The 19,413-nt window shown below is 37.2% G+C and overlaps 1 protein-coding gene across 1 annotated transcript in view; it reads left to right on the plus strand.

Moving 5' to 3' along the window:
• Positions 1–1,706: 1,706 nt before the first annotated feature.
• The window catches only part of grik4 (glutamate receptor, ionotropic, kainate 4), a 247,302-nt gene continuing 229,595 nt past the window's right edge, over positions 1,707–19,413 (plus strand). The window contains exon 1 of the mRNA XM_041995316.1: positions 1,707–1,874. The gene's annotated coding sequence lies outside the window, so the exon portion shown is untranslated. The remainder of the gene's footprint in view (positions 1,875–19,413) is intronic.

Consider the following 19,413-nt stretch of genomic DNA (forward strand, 5'->3'; position numbering starts at 1 on the left):
AATGCTACTGTTGATGTAAAGTTTAGTCTTGGTATATAACGCATTAGGGTTTTAACCTTTTGGCAATGTTTGATAGGAAATAGGTTCTGCACCTTTGACTTACTCACAGCAGCTTCAAATTGTAAGGAACATATGAAAAAGAAAAAGAGAAGAAGATGAAGTGGAAATGAGCCAGAGAGCAGAATAGACTGAAGGGGCATTCAACAACCTCATCTTTTCTGCTAACACTTCATGTCAGCACTTCAGTAATGTCCTCATGACTTTTTATCCTACTGTACCTTGAGAAGAGAGATTTATATGCTATAACTATATTCTGTTTCTGTTGTAGATTTAAGATCCTTAAATAACGGACAAGTAGGTTTTAAAGCTGAACAAAATATTGCTTCAAACATTGCAATCTATTCATATTTGCAAAAGTGTTTAGCTTTTTGTAGGAGTTTCAGAAGAAACCTTGGCTCGTAGAAACTGAAGTTTGAAGTAGCTCTCTGTGTGCAGATCAGGGCACTCCTGTTCATGATAAAGAGAGCAGAGGTGAAATGACGTACTGTTGTGTAATTGAGATCACTGACTTCCCACCTTTTAGATGTTTAAGAAAACGAAGAACTATAAGCATGTTGTAGAGGAAAGGATAGCTTCAGTAACTTGACCTTCTGGGGGTATGGGGCAACCCCCTAATAAAATAGAAGTGGAAGAATTTGGAGAGATGTACACTTAACAGGTTTTCTGTGACAACACAACTGCTTATTTTCTGTTTCTCACTGATACTTGGTGGGTGCATTGCTGGGAACCTTTGCAAGCACAGTAAAGATTTTGATGTAATTTAGATGAATCTTCACATTTTTCTGGCCCCATTATTGGATATCACATACATCAAAGCTGGGATTCTATCACTCCATCTTTATGTTGCAAATTGCAAATGGGCACTTCACTTGTAGGTGAAAAAATAGCTTTATGATTTTATTCATAAGATGGAGACAAAAATACTGGTAATCCCATTCCAACTTCTGAATTTGTTTTGACATAGAATGATGATTTCACGATGGTGCTAAGTGATTAGTATGTTCTTTGGGGAGAAGTTTAATTCTTCTCTAAGTAAAGCTGCCATTAAATTGCAGTGACATGAGAGTAATGTTCATCTTGTAAGTGACATTTACTTTCTCATTTACTGTGAAAATTGTCTCGCATATTGTGTCCTTAATGTTGTTTTGAATGCTGATGAGCTTCAAAGTATGTGCAGGGACAGTATGAAAATTGTTGGATATGCATTATGAAAGGAAGGGTATCTAGCTGAGTAAGGGACAAACAGAAAATCAAGATCATCAGCAAAACTGGACTGCAAATTTTAAAGCTGAGGTTTACAAGGCAGATTCCAAACTCACTGTTTATTGGAAAAATGACTATCCTCAGCGTTTGTATTAGGTCAGCGGAAACAGAAAACCTAGCCAGGAAATATGATTTGTACTGCAGGCCTATTGCTATACCAAACAAGTTTTTATAATTCTTTTGATTTCCTGGGCTCTCATAAAGGGATACCTTGCACAATCTGAAACTTTCACCTCTGGATAAAACGTTTATGTGCTGTACTAATCCAAACTTTGGACGCATTTACCCATTCATTGTAAGATGTGTTCTTCATCATATCCATCACTTTTTGCAATTTCTAACTTATTTATTTTTCTTTATTTCAGAATCTTTGTGTACAAACCTCAAAGTGTGCACGTGTGTGCATATAAACACACTTGTGCAAAGGCTGGCTACACACACTATATGTGTATGTGAGATGTGGAGAAGCTAAGTGACTACCACAACTTCCAAGATCAGACAGCCTCCTGTGCTGCAAGATGGATTAGAGCCCCACACACAGGAGATCAAAGGTAAGAGATGTTTTGTAATCAGCACCCACTCACCTGTTCTGTTTAATGACGGGATGGTGAGAGTGAAGGAGAGAGATGAAATGATGAATGACAATGAGTTTAGGTGAAAGTCTTCCAGCCATCTGTGTTCTGTAGACTCTGAGGCGTGTTAACTCTGGGTTTATTAGGGAAAAATGGAAGTATGGCTGAGTTAAAAATGCTGTTATTGTAACATAATGCAGTATTCTTTACTTTTGGACAGGGTGTCCCCCTGCATTTTGGGAATGCACAGCAACACAACTGTTGTAAAAAGATGTTCCACTTTTCTTAATTGAGGTAATTAGTGAAACTCTGCAACAGTGGCAGAAGGCAACATGCAAGGCCAGCTGGTGTTGCTTTTGTGTTTCAGCACTAAGGTCTTGAACACGTATGTTGGCCAATTTAAGATTTCCTCTTGTCTCACCTCTGGCTGAGTCTTTTACTCTCAGTTATTTATGGACAGGTAAAACCAAGCACATTTCTTTTTGTAGCTAGCTGAAGACCTATAGTTGGTGCAATGTGTTTTACTGTTTTTAACTGTTGCACACTTTTACCTGGAAATTGCACCCAATCACCCGGATTACAAGATGCAAGGACAGTCATGTTGATGGATACCTTTTTCTCTTTTATAGATTTTTTTTCTTTTTAAAAATAAGGCTCTTTGAATAAGAATCTCTCTATGAGAGACAGGTGTTTAGCATCACTGGAACAATGCTACATACAGAAAGAAAATCTGCCATTGACAGCAGTGTGTTCCAAACTGTGGTTTAACTGTTTTATGACACACTAACATTTGTGTTCAAGAGGTTAATTTATAAGAATATATCCACCATTTAAACCATCGCTTGTAAACATCAGAACAGACCTCTGAATTGCCGCCCACATCTCCAATTTTGTCAGCGATTTCACAATACCTTCTGTTTCTTCTGTGGGCTGGAAAGACAAACTGAGCCAAGAAGAAACACACACGCATGTGCTTTTACTACTGTTTTGCCGTTTTACTTGCCCTAATCAATAAATAAAAACACTGACAATGAAATAAATTCAGGCAGGTTCTTCAAGGTCATGGAGGTAATTCTTGAAAATGAAATGAAACACTAAGTTAATTAGACACAGATAAGGCATGTTGATTGAAAATGGGGACCTAATAAAATGGTGAATGAGTCCGTTTTGCCCAAAATTAGACAAACATAAAATTTTGTGAAACTTAACAGTGACATTACCACTATTTGGGGTAATATAAGCATATAAGCATAACAACAGAAGGTTAGGTTTTTTTCTTCATTAGAAAAACTTTACAGCTCTAACATGAGACAACAAAAGCTCTTTACAGATTTAAAAAAAAGAATATCACACAAAACTTAATTTATTTCAGTAATTCATCTTAAAAAGGTAAACTAATATATAGACCCATTATATGCAAACTGAGATATTTTAAGCATTTATTCAGTATAATTTAAATGATTATGGCTTACAGCTTCTGAAAACACAAAAATCAAAATCTCAGAAAGTTAGAATAGTGGGAAAAAAAGTTCAATCTTGTAGCCTCTAAGTGCCACGTGCAAATCAGCTAATTAATACAAAACACCTGCAAAGGACTCCTGAGCATTTAAATGGTCTCTGTCTATTTCAGTAGAATTCACAATCATGGGGGAAGTTTGCTGACCTGATAGTTGTGCAGAAAGGTTATACCTATACATATACTGTATATATATGTGTATATACATAATTTATTTAAAGTATTTCAACAAGATGAAATCCTGTTTGTGTGGGTGTGTGTGTCACAGTCTGCAAGAACAAACTTGCCCAATGCAAAGTGCTGCTGTAACCTTTTATCAAACATCCTGACAGCATTAAAGCTGCCAGACAATTTCAGGATGCAATGACTTTCTGTCCTCCTTTCCAACCAAGAACATCTCTTTGCTTTCTCCGTGACCTCCCTTACATTTGTGGTTTGATTTGTGAGAAAAGCAACTTGCAAAAGCTGCAGAAATAGGGTATATTTAGACAAGCAAGGTGACAGACTGGACCCTGTACCAACTGATGTAGTATAAAAAAATGAAAAACAATAAACAGAAGGTTGGTAGAGAATGGTAAAATGCATTTTCTATATTCTCAAAGGGCAGAATTTTGGAAAAATTATTGAAAATAACATGTGCGTAGAGGTACTGTATGTGTGTGTAAAATAATTTAATAATTTGGCCAGTAAAAAAAATATGTTTTCCCAGTGGATTTTTTCATCTACTGGCCAACTTGGCCGGTGAGTCAAATAGTTAATTTCGGACACTGCTGCCTGGTCCTACACTTGTCTCTATGTAATGAAAAAATACGATTCAGCAATAAGGTTCATAAGATAGGACTGAGATTAGTGTGTTATTCCATGTGTGCCTTCTTAGCTATTTACCCTGAGAGCAGTGGGCTGTGAGCATTTCAGGTTTGACAAAAGCCCATGGTCGGTGGGGACCTGCCTAAATAAACCTTTTCTGCTTCTGCAAGAAACATTTCAACAACTTCTTAATCAGAAATTTACTGTATATCTTTACTTTAAACATAGCTGTAAAGCCAGGAGATGGCAAAAGAAAAGAAAGAAAACTGTGTTTTTCAGAGGTTTAGACTATGTAGTAAGAGAGCTGGGTTTCATGGGCTTCATGCCTTTCTGCTTCCGTAGAGGAGTATTCTCCTTAAAACAAGAACAAAGCTCTTTCACTAAGCGTTTCACTTTAAAGAAGAGTGTTGACGAGAGTTACAGTGCAAAACAGTTCATGTGCAGCAAGTATAGAGGGGAGGAAATGCAGATCATAACAAATCAACCAGCATCCGTGTTCATTACTCAGTTTGTGTTATTAAAACTCTACTGATAGTTCATCTCTGCAGCCATGCCTAGCTTTCTGCATCTCTCATGCAAACACATTTTCCCTCATTGTGCAGATTTTCATGTTTGATTGACTTGTGTTTGATCAGTACTGTTTAATCAGTAGTTTCAATATTTTTGGAGCCAATTGTGAAGATGCTGTGTGATTGAGGCCCAACCAGCAGAATTTAAATAGTCCATTGCCCAGACCATGTGCTAGACGGGTCGTTCGGCATGTCTGACAACTCCACTGGAAAATTAAATCACAGGACGATACAGATGTGCAAGCAAGAGCGGAAGACAAAGGATGGTACATGATTCCCACATAGAAAGCTTGTTGAATTTATATTGGGAAGAGAACAGAAAAAGGTAAGAATCAGATTCTTACAAGGTGAAGTACAGCTTATAAAAGCTTGAAGCATATTAGACAGATTGACAGCTGCTGAAACGCACTGACTAACAGATTTACATAATGACAAAGATTCTGTTTAGGAATTCATCTAAAATAACTGCACATTTCTGTAAATTTGCATTTAAAAGCTGTGAGACATACTGGATAACTCCTTATCTTCTTTAGAGTAAAACATTCCATCTTCGGTATGCATGACAATGCATCATCTCTTATTATTGAAATACAAATGCCTGAATTACTGCATGGAAAAAGTTCTGGCATTTAGGATAGAGCTGCTTCAGACACAATTGTACAACTTGGGTAGAAGCTGGGATGCAATCAGTAGCAGCATCTGGCTCGGTATACAGGAGCCAGAAGAAGACCTATGGGTTTTGCAATGTGGGGCTGTATTATGGGAAAGAGATTAAACATTTGAACCTGTATAGGGAAGCGAAAAGGAAGAATTTTAATGGAAGACATTTTGTATTGAATCACATTTTTAAGGTTTATTTTTCATTTGATATTTTGTTTTAATTCATTGAACTGCAGTGGAGGTGGTTGAAAACATGCATCAGGTCACTCTTGAGGGAACATATCATACATTCATTTATACATGTATGATTTTATGTTACAACCAAACCCAATTTTTGCTTGATTTCTTCTTTACACTGGACTTCATATACCCTGTGCACTTCAAAGTATGTTTTGTGTATCTGTGAGCATGGAGCAATGATTTTTATGTCAGAATTACATGCAGTTGCTAAGCTTTACCAGTACATAACACTGCATTGTTGCAAAATCCAAATCTCCACAAGGTCTCTCTACCACATGCACTACTGTTATTTATGAATGAACACAATAATTTCGACTACCTAGTCTTTTAAGTATATAAAAGATTCAGTGTTAGACTCTATGGTACAGACTTTTAGCTGTTTTCATTGACTTTTTTGGTTTTCTTCAGGTAACATTTAAGTCAGTGACAATGTCTTGTAATTCTGTGGCTATTGTTCTCTATGTGTTTTCTCTACAAGTGTAGGTGTCTAGGAACCAAGGTTCAAAGTAGAACAGAGAAATGGAAGAATTTTAAGTCAAGAAAAAAAAGTGAGAAGAAAAGAAGTACCAATTGGGAGGAAAATTAAAGGCCTAGCAGGAAAAGTGAATGGGGAGTTAATGAGGTAATAATAGAGTAGAGAGAAGGGTACACAGAAACTGAGACAATGAGACTGGATTAAGAAAGAGGAACTGAGGCACGGACATAATACATTAAATATTAGGAACACTTGGAAAAGTAGAGAGGAAGTTTGATGACTGAGTGCAATGGGCAAAGTCATCCAGAATATCTTCAACAACAGACTAGAGGGCAATGATGGGTTGAAAGGCTAGAGGCTACAGCTGGATCTAGCAGTGTGTGGCGAAGGGTGGTATTGTTTTAGCTTTTGTAGACACTTTCCAATCCTATTTACAGATTGGAAGGACCACCAGTCACAGTCACACCCAAACTGACTCCTGTCACAGTGCAAGCTGGCTGATGGATGAGATCACTTTACCTGGTGGATCTAATGATAATGAGGCAGAGTTGGAACATCGGTGTGTGGTGACTTGAAGACTGATGCTGAAAAAACAACTACAGCTGAAAAAATAAATTCTGCATTCCACTAGATTTAACTAATAATTGACTGGTTAAAACTCATTAGAAGTACTATACGTCTTAAGCTCGGCATTGTTCTGAAATGTCTAAAGAGTATATTGAGTATGCTTTCTATGCTTGAGACAGTACTGTCTCACCACTTGATTGAACTTATTCAGTTTCTTGCCATAAAAATGCTGCCCTGGTAGAGAACACCATCTGTACTTGTGTGCAGCAACACATCCCAGAGGAGGTACTGGATTAGGAAATAACAGAGTGTTAGTTTAATAATTATCTGCCTAAATAACACATTTTGGAGAAGTGCTGTTTGAAACAGCCTGATTTATACAATGAGCTGGGGATTTCAGTCAGCTGTGCACTTTGCCTTGGGGGGAATGGAGCACATGGAGAAGCTTGGTACAGCTTAGTGCACACAGAACAGTGGGGCGTTTGTCTTGTAACTTAGTTTTTGTCACTCAATGTGTATGCTCTCAGATAAATGCTGTTTAAGCTTGGGTTGATATAGAACTTTTCTGTCATTTGAAATAATTAAAACTTCAATGGCCACATTTACATGAGAGTTTTAATTCCCCTTTAATTCAGAATAAAAATGAAATCCTCTTAAAAATTACCTTGTAAACACTGAATTCCGAAAGAAAATGGCCATTCTGATTTAAAGTTCATTTTCTGATGTAAGTGGTTGGTTTATTCTGATTTTAAATCCGAATTAAATAATTCTGTGATCATGTATAAGTTCTTTCCACTTTAAATTAATTCCGGACTTTCTGCACATGGTTGCTCCCTCTCCAGCTGAAGTGAAGTAGTATGCTAGTTTCGAGCTGCTGCTTCAAGTCTGACATTAAAACCATAATCTGAATAGGGTATAAAAAAAATTTGATTTATCGATTTTAATTGATACAAATTAAATAAATCCAATATCGATTCATAAAACTTAGAGATAGATTTCTTTTTTTTTTATGTCCTCATTTCCGGTAACGTGACCCTACTCTTGCGTGACTTATGCTGGGCTCACACCAAACGATTTTCACAGTCGCAGACTAAAAACGGAAGTCTTTAGGAAATATTTGTAGTCTTACTGGAGTCGCTGCGCTCTCCTGTCATCTCAGTCTTTAGGTTTAAGCTGGTAATCTGTGCTGTTTAGCGTCAATCTTTAAGTCCCTAGTCTTGGATCTGCGACAATATCAAACGTGTTTGATATTATCGCAAGTCGCAGTGACGAAACACGATCAACAACCAGTAGATGAGCTTTGATAAAAGCAGAAACAGGAATCCCGACAGTCATAACACCGGCAAAAACGGACGAAAAATGAAAAAAATAGACAAACAAGAAGCAGTGATGAAACTTCATTGGTGGACGGTCCAGAAAGAGGAGCGGATGGTTATTAAGAAGTAAATGTATGCTGTGGATCATTTAAGTGTTACAGTATAATGATCTAACAAACGAGAGAAGAATAGAAACTCATTCATCCCTCCAGTTTCTGATGAGTCAGTGTAACACCTGGTGGAGATGCAGACTTAAAGCACACTTAATAATGATGTGTAATTCCCTGGAGGGAAAGTCTCCCCTTGTTTGCTTTGCTGTGGGCAGATCAGCCCTGTTCGATAACTGCCCATCATATCACAAAAAATGCTAAAAGAATCAAGTTGTAGTCTTGTAAATAGTGATTCACAGTCTTTGTCAAATCTCAGTCTGAGACTAGGCTAAGACTTAAAACTCTTAACATTTGTCTTTAGATGTGAGCAGGTAGTTTTTTTTAGAGTATTTTGCAATCTTCTAAAAATCTTCTGGTGTAAGCCCAGCATTACAGAGACTCGGTGAGATCTTAGCATACAGCTGGTTTCCTGTGTTGACTCTGTCCAAAATCAGCTTCCTTGCCGAGATAATGCCAAGTTCAGATGTTTTCATTCACCAGTGTGGATTACATCCATCTACAAAGTCTTTTGCAGCGTACTACTGCTTACATTAGCAACTAATGCTAAGACCACAGGCACTCATATTAGCAGCTAATGCTAGCGGGCGCAGTCATGTTCAACAACAGGAGGTGTTGTCACCACACACGTAGTTTAAAATAAATCCAATATGGTCATTTAAAGTCATATTTCCTCTAGAACAGGTTTACACTTTGTCCTTTTACCAAATAGTAAATAGTCTGATGCTATTTATCTGAGGTAGGATGACAGCATGTCATAGCTGCGCCTGCTCTCTGTGTCCATGGCCGTGAGCACACACACACAGACACATGTGCCCACACACAGGTTTCTGTCAGAGGACAGAGTGCACGCAAACCACATCAACCAGCTGAACATCAGACAAAAATATGAAAGTTTTCTAGATTCTTTCAGATAGGTGGAGATGAAAGCATCTTGCTCCAGTGAGGACCAGATGGAGTATTTCTCCTGCTCCTGAGTTATGCGGATAACATTATGGTCGTCACGGCAACGTGCACAGCTGATCAAGCAGAATCTACGTCATTCTAGGAATTTCTGAGTCATATAACGGCTTTAAATGGATCCAGTATTCTTTGTAGGTTTTAATAACATCAACCTGTTATCTAAGATCGGAGGTTTAAGAATATACAAAGTGACTCCACTGAATGAAATGCTTTAATCAGGAAAATTTAAAAGTCTAACTTTTTTTCAGTCCTGATGTTTTTTTTCTTTTTTTTCACTATAGCATTTCTTGCTCTAAATCTGGGGAAACACTGAATTATCATTAATTCAGAAAGTAATGTAGATGTGTCAGATTTGATTATTACTGTAATCTGATTACTCCCAGATAACTGATTTTGATTGTCAAGTAAATGCACTCAGTGTTTTATGAAACAAAAAAAAAAAAAACAAGTTATCTGAGAATGTTTTTAATATTCAAGAAAAATAGGTGGTGTTACATAATTGTAAATAACATTGAAATCATTAGCAACGATACCCAGCCCTAATTCTGAATTATTTCATTCTGAATAATTAATTTCAAATTAAAAAACATCATGTAACCACGTTCAATTGCACCTTATCTGGAACAATAATTTCTAGATTTAATATATTTAATTTAGTGCTTTGCTGGAAAATGCAAGTATGATCTTCTGGAAAGTTTTGATGTTATTATTTTACATTCAGCTGGCTGGCTTGATGCCCGCTATTAATGTCATCTCAGGACTAACAAAATTACAGTGCTTGTGTTGGACATGGAATTTACCCCTCAGCATAATTATGATCAAGGACTGCATTTGCATTCGGCTTTCTCTCACTGCTTGATGTGATGACTGGAGATTTGGGATGAATGAACACAGCTCACGTGCCACATCACCATTCTCACTTAGCTTTTGGTTTTCACTGAGCTGTGAACAGCTTTCCCTTGACAGCACAGACAATTTACTGTTGAATAACCCTGGTGTTTGCATGAGTGACGGGTCCTTATCGGAACCCCAACCCACTGATCAAAGTTGAAATGGGGCCAGTGTGAAATAAAGACTAGCTAATTAAAAATGTCCAGAGAACATACCAGGCTTCATTTCATTCATCACCTCAGGCACAGGACGGAAAGAGAGGTGAGATGTTGGTGAAGCAAGAAATGGGTTTAAGGTTTGATACAGTTTCATAAACTAACAGTCTCTCTCTGTGTTTGGTAACACTCAGAGAGATGTTGCTCTAAGACATTTTGGTAGCCCCACCTTTATATAAGTATTTGATTCTGCTAAGAGTTTTGCCAAACATGAGCTAAATAGAAACAGGGCACAATAGATTTATGAAATGGAAATAAACCATGTAATGGGACAACCATAAAAAGCCTGTTGTGTTTTAAGCCTCCACTCATTTTGTCATTGTGACGTGGCCTTTTTAAATCTCTTATTTTCACAGCCTGCTAAAGAACACAGACTCTGGGGTTGGTGTTTGCTTGTGTGTGTGTGTGTGTATAAGGAATAGTGAAGATGTGTTTTTGAGTGGTTAAGATGTCACTCTAACATGCACTCCATACTTTGACTAGGGTTTTCTCTGAAGATGGTGTGACACGAAGAATTTTTTTTTACAGGGTTACTGCTGACGTTTAATGAGATAAGAAGCAAGTTTTTTTCTGCTGCAGACAATCTTTATTATTCCTCACAATTCCTTGCAAAATAAAGTAGTTTCAGAAAAATATAAGAGCTACTTGTCAGAATGTGCAAGCCTCACTTACAAAGTTGAAGGTTAAAGTTCATGACAGTTCAGTTAGAAAAAGACTGAACACATTTCCTTGTCAGTAAAAGGCTTATTCTGTTTAAAAAAGAAGAACATGCCAGTCAGGGTTCGAATTACACAGGGGCTTTTGGGGGATCATTATTTTCAGACATCTAAACATGCAAGTCATGTGTACTCGGACCAGGCGCCATGAGTGGGCCCCGGAAAGGCCCGCCCATTCACAAGTCTGACCCTCCAATCCAGTGTTGCCACTTTAGGAACTTTATCGCTATATTTAGCGAGTTTTCAGACCCCTCTATTGACTTTTTTTCAAAAAAGCAGCTAGTGACAAATCTAGCGACTTTTTCCGGTATTATCGGAGACCTTAGGAGACTGACATGAAAGAAGGTTTTGTCTTCTTAATGAGAAGCGGGTGCTGCGTAGGCCCCTCCCCTGTCCAAAAGCACTCACAAGAGCTTGGTCCTCATGCAGCAGCAGCTCCCAGCTGCCGTCAGAGTAGGAAATGATCACCTCTGATCCCTGACCGGACTGAAAATGAAACGTGCAAAGCTGTTGCTGGCTGATCCTGCCCTGGATTACTGTCCGATACTAATGTCTATTAATGGAGAGTGTACACAAAAACATTTAAAAGTTATCAGTGGTGTTACATGTACAAGACTTCTAATTAAACTAAACTAAAAAAAAATCAAAGGCAGGGCTCCAGACTGAGACTACATGGACATACCAAGTCATACCATGCCCTATGGGGGAAGATGGTGACAAAGTTGCCGTTTTGATTTGACTACAAAGTGAAAATCAAATCATCAAATCTGATCTGATTTGACAAAATCTATGTCTGCTTGTTGTTTATTGTTCAAGTATTTATCACTAACACAGTGAAAATGAGTGGAAATGTGAATATTTGCTATGCACGTCAATTTCAGTGTGCGCCCCAGAATTTTCTGCTTGCGCTCCTAAAAATTTAAGTTAGGTGCTCCTCGTAAAAAAAAAGTTAGTCTGGAGCTCTGAAAGGAAATATTAACAGAAGAATTTAATAAATTTTTTAAAATGTATTTGTTAATTTATTTATTTTGCTCTAATCATTTTTATAGTGTCTTTTCATCAATTTTAGCCTCTCCCACAACATTAATCATCTTCACAGCAGCATCCATTACAACTACACTATATGTACCGGATTGATTATGCAAATTAGATGGTGACATCATTTAGTGACTTCTAGCAAGTTTTATGACAGCCAGTAACTACTTTTCTTACTGAGAACATGGCAACAATGCTTCCATCCAGCCTTTTTTTTGTATTTATATACTTTTAATTATAATTTTCATTTATAATTGTTAAATCATTATTTTTATAGTGGTAGTAAATAATTATAAATATATCAGTTCCTGTTTGGGCTTTTTTGGCATTGAAAAAACATACCTCTTGAAATACTGGTGAGTTGTGTGTTTGTGTCTGCATATTTAATCAATGTATGTCTGTAATCACCAATTGTCATGATAACTTAAAGAACACATGTTCTTTAAGTTATCATGATGTTTGCTGCAAAGTCATCGACCAGCTTTAATGTTGTAGTAGACGAATACCTTTTATACAATGGACATGAGAAAGTGGTTTAATTGTAACAGGATGGAAGGAACATGTGTCAGGTGTCATGCTGCAAAAATCAACCACTTCCAGCTGCTTGGATAATTACAGTAGAGTGGCGAGACCTACCAAGATAGCAACCGCTGCCGCGGCAACAGATGCATATGTCCCGCTTTGCTTCTGCCTCTTGAGGCATCGTCTGCAGCTGGATTCAACTCTGTCTGACTCATCCTTACAAAGTGTAATAAGTCACAATTACATTCTTTGTATGTTAGGTCAGCTGTAGATGTTTTACAGAGTTGAAGTTGCACAAAATCAGTGGTTGAGCTGTAGTAGCTCTAAAACTCTCGAAAATGAACTTCTGTAAACTTGTGCAGGTTAGTAACTGAGTGTTCCACTACGGTTCCTCATTGACTGGGATTTAGGAGTTTGTTACATAGCTAGAGCATACTGAAAACATCAATATTTTGCTGAGCATTTGTGTTGTTTTTTGTAACTGATCTCAGCCTCTGACAGGCTGCTATTTTATTATAAATTCATAAGTGTCTATAAATGGTTGTTTTTCTTTTAATAATAGAGGTAAAACTTGTTTTTAATACCTAATATGCTTCGATATGAGCCAAATATTTAATTATTATACAGGAATTTGTCCTCTTACTAAGCCAAAGTTTTCTTGATAAATGGGGCCCGCCCACAAGAATCTATTGGCCGACCTGTTATTGAATCCTGGCGCCGGGACTGATGCACATATACCAGTGCATGGCAGGTCAAAAACATGGTTACTGCTAAAAACATTCTGCTACTAATCGAGCTGATACAATCTGCTACAGCTCATATGGAGACGGAAACCACAAAAAACAAGAAAGTTAAGTGACTGCTGCCTGGGAGGCTCACAGCACACAACAATAAAAGCTGCTACCACAGAGCTGAATGAAAAAGAAGGAATCATACTGTTCTTAAGACTGAATGTATTAAATAAATAAAGAAACAACACTGACAAATTATTGTTACTCTTTTGATTTAAGAAACACCATAATGTTAAATAAAATTAAATATAGCCTGAAAGTGGAACCCCTCAAAATTTAAACCCTGATGGCAGGACAATTTCGGTTTGCAAAGTTGGATATTCATGAATTGTACGACTTTTGGAGCAATATCCTTTGAACAGACAAGACCAAAGTGTTTATAGATGACACGATATAGTATGCCATGTGTTGCCGTTTACCAAATGTTGGATTTAACACATTTTAAGATGTGATAAGAACCAACGATATGAAAAACCTTAGAATTTGAAGTTGTACATTCTTTTTCACAAGAACATGTTTAGCTTGTCAAACTACTGTCCTTTTCTGGAAATTTGAATTATAATAAAAAAGAAAAATGTAAAATAAACAAGATTTGTAGCACCAGGAAATTTTTAAATATCAAATAGGGTTAAAGCCATGTGCAGAGCTGCATGCGTGTTTTCCCATTTTAGTTTAGAACAGTTCAGCTTCTGTTTTACAGCCATTCATCTGTACTGTTTGCTTTGGATTACAGTTCCAAAACATTTTCTTCAAATTGTCAGAAAACCCAAATTTAATGTTAAAATCTTATAATGATTCTTTTGCATAATGCATCAAATAAATTATGCATTCAGACTTCACTATTATAACCCCCACGTTCTACAGGTAGACATTTCCTTTCCTTTATTTCATTACCTAAAGGCAACTTGTACTTCATTCTCAAAAAGAAAACAAAGCCACCAGTAACAGCCTTTTCTCTATCAAGTCTGTCAGCACTATAATCAGAAGCATCTAGTATTATGACTATTAAACTTAAACTAATGAATTAAAAGTAACAAATTAGAAAAGGCATTTGAAAATTTCTCATGCTGAAATATAAGAGCACTGCCTGCTAATTGGGAGGATTCCCAGTGGGCCGCACTACTCTTGGGCCGATGTCCCGGTAAAACAAATAAATAAATAAATGAATAAGTGGGTAAATAAAAACAGGCCTACGATTTCTGAGAAGAATAAATTGTATTGATGTGCAGATCAATACTGAAATATCAATTCCTCCTGTACAAACATTTAGACAACTAAACTTTCAGGATAAGTAGGAACTACTTCTTATTCCACCTACAATAGGCATATGCAAAACAAGACGCAGTGTCACGTTGCAGCAGCGCAGGTCACTTGCTGCTCAGTGATCAGTCCGGCATGCAGTGATAAGTGGAGATATTTCAGCTCCACAAACAGCAATGATGTGCAGTTTGATGTCTGTATGTGTGTGTGTGTGTGTGTGTGTGCGTGTGTGAAGAACACAAATCCTCATTGTGTGTGTATATATATATATATATATATATATACATATATATATATTAGTGCTGGGCAACGATTAAAATTTTTAATCGCGATTAATTGCATGACATGCATCGTTACGCTCAAAATTTCCTTTAAAAGAAGGCCTACAGCTATATAAAGAAAATGCAGTCAATTTTGGTTTACAAACACGACATCAGGGGTCTCCAACTTGCAACTCTGGAGCTGCAAGTGTCTCTCTGGACCTTCCACAATGCCTCTAAATACGTGGCTAAAATAGTTTTTTTTAAATCTATCTTTCTTGCCATTAGGTTGGAAACCATGGACTTTTTTTTTCTTTTACAGCATTTTCCACAAATATCTACATCCCTTAGAAGAACGTCTGTCTATCCTCTTTTTATAAACGTTTTATGTGTTTCCTTTATTTTAAAACCTTAAAAATTTAAATTAAAAATGTGGTTCTTCAAAAATTACAAATATCCTATGGTGGCTCTTTATTAAAAATATATATTAAGCTGACATTTTGAAAAGGTCTCGTAACATTTGCGTCTCTAAAGTAGTTTTATTTAGGTGGCTGAGGGAAAAATGGCTCTTTGGATTGGAAAGGCTGCAGACCCCTGCACTAAACACATAAACAGATTTAGCATCAGTTTTCTCTTTAAACGGCAACAGTTAAAATATTTCTTCATATATATTTATAAAATCAAATATTTATGAGAAAGAAGGATGAAATGTTCAGGATTTACTAACTAAAAAGTAAAAAGTCAGCAGGATGAATTTAAAGCTGTGAAGCTGCTTCCTTCGAAACACAGAAGGAACAATATGTGATGAATATCAGCATCAGGTGAACAGACAGAAAGCAGGATGAGAATCTCACAGCTTCTAGATGGTGAGGAGAGAGAAATATTCACAATATGCACAATAACTTCCATCCATGCACCTTCAGTGTTTCATTATCCAGATTTCTGGCCTATAATTTCTCTAAACTTTCATTTTTTGTTTGACTGCACTTGCTGTCTCCGCTACCGGGAGTTAAGGGGTTAACATCGCGTTTCCAGGTGTAACGTCCGGTCTGTAGATGTAACTATGTGTGGTATCCACAGAAAGTCCAGAATCTCAGCTACCAGCTCAGTAAAACCATTTCTATCACCAACAAACACAGTTAAGACAACAAATAATTTAAAGAGCAGCTGCACAAAGTCCAAAAAATATGTAAACACAAATGATGTCTCCCCGTGTCCACCCCACGACATGAACAAGAACAAACGACTCCTCTACTGAAAGTTCACATCTCACAGATTCCACAGCTGGAAGTTTCATCTCGCTATGACCAAGATTCACCGAACCAGAGGCAGAAGAAGACCCGATTTATGCTGCAAGTTTGTAAAAGTCAGAAAGCATGTCTTACCTTTGCTGTCTTGCATAAATTAAAACCGTATTTATTAAAAAAAAATAATACATAAAAAGTTTCCCGTCCAAAAATCACGATGTTCTGTCCATCTGCATGCAATTTAACAAAGAGAAACGTCGGTTCTTCTTCTTCTTTCTTAAGTTCCAGACAGAAAACGTCTCTTCATTCTAATAAACTCGCTCTCTCCTGATTACATCAGACACACTTCTGCAGCAGGGAAGGGAGACACGGACGGCATGTTTCTGTCATCAAAGCCAGCGGCCAGAAAGAAAAAAATATATAAATAAAAAATTTACGCGCGATTAAAAAAAATTAACAGCGTTAATTAAGCGTTGCGTTAATTAACTCAGCGCTTAATTAACGCAACGCCCAGCACTAATATATATATTTATTGTTGTTTTTATCTGAACTCTGTTTTTGAAATCCAGGTGTATTGTTACAGTAAAATGCTATCAAAAAACACCAATAATACTAATGTATAGAATAGAATAGAAATATTGTGTGTGAAATGTACTAGAGGTGAGGGGATCTGCACTATCAATTTGTATAATAATAATAAAAGTGTGTTTTGTCTTGCAGCAGATTTTTTGTTGTGAAGGTGTCTGAGACTGACTGACACTTGGAGCGAATCATCCTAATGAGATGCCATGTTGCTCCGTGGAAATGATTACCTCAGGAGGAGAGAGGCATTAGATTGATGAGGGCAATCTTCGCCTCCTTCCTTGAAATGCAGCAGCACCTCCACCACTAACACACTATTTAGACAGAGACTAGTCTCTTCTTCTCAGTCCAAATGACCCATAACATTTCCTTGGATAGTTAAAAGGGGGGAAATCTGTACTACACTGCCTTAGCTTCACAGCTTGCCTCTTCACATGCTGATTACCATGGCAACCTAATATTACCTAAGACTACAGAGGTACCATCTCTATTGAGCTTTACTTTCAGACTCCAGAATGAATGAAAAGCTCATTGTCTCCAAAGCAAGCAGAGAATTTTAAATGTGAATTACCAACACATAACATGACAATTAAAGTGTGTTTCTTCTCTAAAATTTTAATGCCGATTAATCAATAACTGGGGTTATTGATTAAATAAGGGGTGCTAAGTGTCCTACTTGTTAGTGTTTGACCCAGCCTTCTGTGATTGCCTCCAAGAAACTAAGACAGCCATTAATCAAGACTTGGCTGATCGCGTCTGAGGTCAGCAGCTGCCCAGAGGGAGAGGGGGGCGGGGTCATCACTGGAGAAGCCTTTAAAGCAACAGCAGTAATAGCAGTAGTTGATTGCTCCACCATCTGCAGTTATTAGAAACTCAGATTTCACATCTCAGTTTTACATCTCAGCAAATTCTCAGATCTTTTTGACTGGATAATAAACTGATGATAAACAGATAAATGAAGCTGTTGTTGTGCAGACAACAGTTTCATAGATTATGGTAATGAGCCTGATAAATGTCAGCACCATTAACCCAAAGATTTCTCATGCCTCTGTCTGGTATGGAGGCTGACAGGAGCAGAATGAGTGGTGGTTTAATGGCACAAGGGAGCACTAACTGAACTGATAATAAAAATAATTTAATTAGTAATCGTGAGAAGTAGCAGCATACGGTGCAAGTAGACCAAACAAAGTAGGCAAGGTCAAACTCTGATTAATCCATCAGTTTCTGTCTCAAGTTACAGATCACTCAGAGTTGAAAAATATTAAAGGCGTTGGAAAACTCACAGGCAATAGCTTTTTAGATTAAAGTTCCCATGAGTGTCATGTCATACCATTTACATTAAAGACTGTTTACTTTACACATGTCAAGTTTTTGTGAACTCTATCTGCAACAACCGGGCAAGCAGCGGAGCACTGATCTGCCCACATGTGAGGCAGATTGTAGTGGGTTTAGTGATAGCTGTCAGCCCTTTAGTGGCTCATTCTGGATATACTTCTGGGCTTAAAGTGAAGTGAAGACAAAAGGAGCGAGGAGTGATCACTCAGATTTGAAAGCGAATAGAATAACAAAAAGAAACAGGGGAGTGTGGATAAGAGCCAAGAGGTGTGAAGAAGACGTGATGAATAAAGGTGCACAAGAGATAATTAAAGTAGTCTTTCTCATTGTATTTTTACAAAACTCAATTAAACAACAGTCAGATTTACCCCCAGAGTGACAACAAGGCCAAACACATCTGCTGCTGATGACAAAAATGACTTTGTTTAGAGTAATCTGCATTTGGCTGCATAACTTTGCAGTTTATTCCATCAAGTCAGGAACAGCATAAAAGATCCCTGAATGAACTTTTAAACCTATAAACCTGAAGCTGAATCCTGTTGTTGGTGAAGTAGATGTCTAAGCTGCATCTGTTCTCATGGTTTCTGTTCAGTTTGAAGGATCTCATTTAGCATGTTAATCCAACTCTGGAGTGGATCCTCAGGGAGAAAGAAAGGCCAGAACTTAACTGTGGGATTTGATGCTTCATTTTCCTTTAAGTGCACCATTCCTAAATGGATATGTCGAACAATATGCTGCATGTCTTGAAAAAATCTACCAGAATGACTTAACATCAATGCTTTATTAATATATTCAGAGTTCAGACTTCAGCTTTACTTCTTCACCACTATTTATCCCACAGAATTTGTTGTATGTTCCTGCCATTGAAACATTAATAATGTGGATGAATACCAAAGATATTAGTGACCTCTGACCTCTGCTAACGCCATTATCTGTTCAGAATCATAATCTGAAGAATTGCTGTTTTATTGCTAAAGCGGATGACCACCACCACACCAGTCTAAAACATTGCATTTCAGAGATTTCAGTTGTTTCTCTTCAGCCATACACAGCTAAGGAATTTCCACAATTTCTCAAACTTCTGAGTTTCTATGTCATTTTGTACATAATAACTCACAGAAGACTTTTCACATCACATCAGAAACTGAATGAGTCAATCCAATATGTTTTATGAAATTTTCCTCTTTTTAATTTTATTTCTTTTACAGAGGTGAGATACGTCATCTGTTAGTTTGTTATTTGTGATGTTTCCTGTCAAACACCACAGATAAAATGTCCTTGAGCGCTAAAGTCGCTCAAACAAAAATGAGACTTTCTTTAAATTCTTTGCTCTTTGTGTTCTGGTTTCAAACTGTTATTTAAAGAGAATATGTTTTCCTCAAAC

Source organism: Melanotaenia boesemani, chromosome 9, assembly GCF_017639745.1.
Source record: "Melanotaenia boesemani isolate fMelBoe1 chromosome 9, fMelBoe1.pri, whole genome shotgun sequence".
Lineage (NCBI taxonomy): Eukaryota > Metazoa > Chordata > Actinopteri > Atheriniformes > Melanotaeniidae > Melanotaenia > Melanotaenia boesemani.